This window comes from Protobothrops mucrosquamatus, unplaced genomic scaffold (genome assembly GCF_001527695.2).
Source record: "Protobothrops mucrosquamatus isolate PMUCROS unplaced genomic scaffold, P.Mucros_1.0 scaffold1069, whole genome shotgun sequence".
Taxonomy (NCBI): Eukaryota; Metazoa; Chordata; class Lepidosauria; order Squamata; family Viperidae; genus Protobothrops; species Protobothrops mucrosquamatus.
This window is the reverse complement of record NW_015387297.1, coordinates 287678-291943: the sequence shown is the minus strand read 5'-3', so window position 1 is coordinate 291943 and position 4266 is coordinate 287678.

Below are 4266 nucleotides of genomic sequence, written 5' to 3'. Positions count from 1 at the left end.
ATTTTTACAAGAAATGCACATTCTCTCACAGGAAACATAGTGGATGGATCTGTCAATTTGGCCACTTCTTTGTTGCCATTCCTGTCCTCCTACTAGCATAGGAGCTAGACAAAGGGATAAATAAAGGCTCCCTGAATCAAAATCAGGGGGCTAAGTAGTGCAAAGCCCACATGGATTGAGAAAGTTGCTACTATAGCCATCCTCTGTACACAAAGGTTGAGGATGAAAGGCAGGGAAGCCAATGAACTTATCTTTTTCCCCACTTATCATATCTAGAGTAGATATCATAGCTAAAGAATCAGTGGCTCTCTGTAGACTACCGAACTACAGTTTCCATTTCAGACAGCTTGCTCACTGATCCTCTGGGAATTGTAGTTCAGTAAACATGTACAAAGCCATCAGTTATTCATTCTTAGACTATATAGTATCTTCAGACAGAAATATAGTTAATGACTGAGATCTGCTAAGAAAACTTCATCCAAGCTTATAACTGATATGTAAATTAGCTAGCTGATGGGTCTTAAAGGTAAATTGAACTCAACTCTATGATTTCCTGGCAACAGAAAGATTATAAATACAGTTTTTTATTGCCTTATACCAGAAAGGATATTTTTTATGCCTTTATTTATCATACTGTACCATGTTGGGACCTCCCATCTCCCATCTGGTATTAACCAAGTCCAAAGATAACAAATATCTGAACCAGAGGCTTCTTCATCTGAAAGAGTTTGGCTAGTTGTTATCTGCTGTGTGTACAAACAACAACAACAAAAAAAAACAGTGCAAGGTGGTTATAATTTGGGACAGACTGAAACAAAGGGGAATAAAGTCAGGAAGCAAAATTAGAACTCAAAAAGGTTGAAGGGAAGTATCTGTTGGATTGTTTAAATTATGACTTTTTTCCTAGTTGCAAATACAATATGTCATGCAAATGTTTCATAAGGATCCAGTGTCTATCCATCTCTGATAGTTACTTACTTGGAAAAATGAGATGAGAAGAATGCTATCTTCAAAATGTTTCTAGTACCGTGAATTTGAAGATTATTTTTTAAAAATATTTTTATGAAGCATTACAATTGTATAGATTAAAACTAAAATAAACTGCAAAAAAAAACAAAGGAATAGATGGGAAAAAAGAAAAAGTGCAGAGAAGAAAAATATTATAACAATATAAAAAAGATAACAATATAAAAAAACAGAAAAAGCAGTACCTTCCTCCTTTGTTTGAAAAATATAAACAGTTTTAATTTATCACTGTCTCTTAAAACACAGCAAACAATCCCTTCATTCTATATCACCTCTTTTATCTATAGGCAAATTCTCAAACCCACATGATTCAGTTCTGGTCAACAAATCTATCAAGGGTTACACCATCTATTTTAACCTTGATCAAATAAACCAACTTTATATTACTTCTCTTTATTTTTAACAATTTTTAATCCCTTCAGATAACGTCCCAAGACTTGATTTCTTTTCTTTTTTTTTCTTTTTGACCCTTCTCACCAAGTCTTTTAAAACTTTAACAAGTCTCTTTTGTAAATCCAAATTACCCAATCTCCTGGTTGGTTGGTTTTATGTGCTGTTTTTCGTGCTCTTGTTAAAGTTTGATTTCCCATCAGTATTTGAAATATCCTTATCAGTTATGATTTTCTGAATATTAATTACATTTATATAGCTGAAAGTTTTATTCAAATCAATTTTCCTCTTATCTTAATATTTTCCATATCAAAAAAGAGAAAAAATGCTATTTTAATTCTAAATCATATTTTTCATTGTAAAAATCTAATTATATCTAAAAGTCTTCCATTCTTTTACTCTTATTCAAAAAAAGTATTTAAACATGTAATGCCCCCTCTAGAAGGTCAAGTCTTCTGTTTTTAAAAATCTGATTCTTGTTTTCTTTCTTTGCCAAATCACTTTCCAAGCCAGGGCAATTAGATCGCCCAGGAATTTTCTTTCTATTTTTGTGAAAATTCTTGGCATGAGAAAAACAATTTAGGTAGGGTTGATTTAGGTAGGATTGATTTCTTATATTTTGCCTCCATGCTTTTTTTCTTCAAAGAGAAAATCTTAACAGTTATCTCAGTTCTCAAATTGATCGAAACTGTAGCCCTCAAGACATGGCTGTTTCAGCAGGCAGGACTGGCCTAGGGACATTTTAAATTGGTTTTAATTAATTTTAATATATGAAATAGGCCTATTGAATATATCTTTTAATTGATTTTAAATTTCTTAGATTTGTATTGATTGTTTTGTTTTTTAATTGGCTGTAAGCCGCCCTGAGTCCACTAGGAGAAGGGCGGGATATNAAACTTCAAACTTCTGTCCCCCATAAAATTAAAATGTTGCTTCTGTTTACATTCAGAGGTTTTTTGTTTCTTGGGAGCCTTTCCCAGTAAATTCAGTTGTAAAATAGTAAAGAAAGGATCAATATTCTCACCCAGTTCCAGACATGCTGTTTACAATGTATTAAGTAGTGTTTTTTTCCTCTTTGTTGTCAGCAGCTAATGGCCAGCCACAGGAATGTAGCCAGTCTTTCCCCTGCTGGTTTGGAGGGCTTTCCTTGGATTGAACAGAAAGACCACCATCTTTCCATGATCGACAAGGCACCCCTCCTCTTCATCGCCTCTTCAGCGTGATTTTAGGCCCTTTTTAGGACCCCCAGCAGGGTGGAATCGGGCCCAGAAGGCAGAGCCCTACCTTCCTGTGTCCCGTTCTCTCGCAACGCAAACTGGAAGTCCCCTTATATGTCAACTTTTAGTAGATCATTCTTGTAACCTATCTTTTAAAAATCCATGTTCAAATCTATTTTGGTCTTATTTAGTAGAACCTGTTCCTCTTCCATAACATTATTCACTGAGTCTGTTTATGATGGCAGACATTCTTGAAATTAACTTCTGAGTCCATTGTTCACATATATCCTTCAGTACATTCCGGGTTAAGGTATTTTGCTATATTCTGTGTTAACAAATCAAATAGGTGTTCATAGAATCATAGGGCTGGAAGAAATCTTGGAAATCTTTTAGTCCAACCCCTTGCCCAAGGCAGGAGTCCTTATTGCATGCCAGGCAAATGGCTTTCCAATCTTTTCTTGAAGATTTCCAGTGATGGAGCACCCACAACTCTGTGAGGCAAGCTGTAGCATTGATTAATTGTTCTTACTATTAGGAAATTTCTTCTTAGTTCTAGATTGGATCTCTCTTTAAGAAGCTTCCATCCATTGCTTCTGGTCCTGCCCTCAGGTACTTTGGAGAGTAAGTCGACTCTCTCCTCCCTTTGACTGCCCCTCAAGTTTTGGAAGACAGCTATCATGTCACCCTAATTCCCTTAACCCTTCCTCATATGGTTTAGCCTGCAGACTCTTTATCATCTTTGTTGCTCTTCTCTGCACTCTTTCTAGAGCCTTAGCATCCTTTCTGTATCATGGTGATCAGACTTGGATTCTGTATTCCATGTGTGGCCTCACTAATGCAGCGTAAAGTAGTACTATCACTTTTTGTGATCTTGATACTATCCCTCTGTTGATGCAGCCCAGGACTGCATTGGCAGTTGCAGCACACTGCTGGCTCATACTTAAGTGATGTTCCACTAGGACACCAAACTCCCTCTTGCAATTACTACTGTTGAGCCAGGTACCACCCATTCTATACCCATGCATTTGGTTTTTCCTAAGAGCAGGACCTTGCTTTACTTTTTTCCCTTTTGCCTTTACTCCAGGGATGTCTAACTCACCATGTCTTCACTGGAATTAGATGGATAAAGACCTGCAGATTTTTGTTATTTTTATTGTTCTAAGTTGTCAATCACAAAAGTTGTAAGATGTTAGTTAGTGCAAGTGGAAAGAATGATGCAAGATGGACACGGATAAGCATTGGGCTCACCCTTTAAAAAGAAGTGAATAGGTCTTTGGACATAGTACTCATGGTTCAAACCACACTACATATGTTTATAGGAAAGAAGTATACACTGGTCACCTTTCAAAGGAACTAATTCTGTTTTATTACTTACATTGGATGGTCTTCACTCATATGTTCCTGTACAGTATGTTATTATATATATATATATACATATATATATATATATATATCCAAATTTTTCTGACAAAGAGTAAAGAATTAAATTGGGAGACTAAGATGGACCATTTCTGGCTTTTTTGCCTTCATCAGTTAGCCATACCCTTTATGGGATTCGAACCTGGGCAGTTATACATACTAGTCAGTGATTTAGTCACTGAGCCACAGGTTCTCTTCCCCTCTTTGCCAGCAG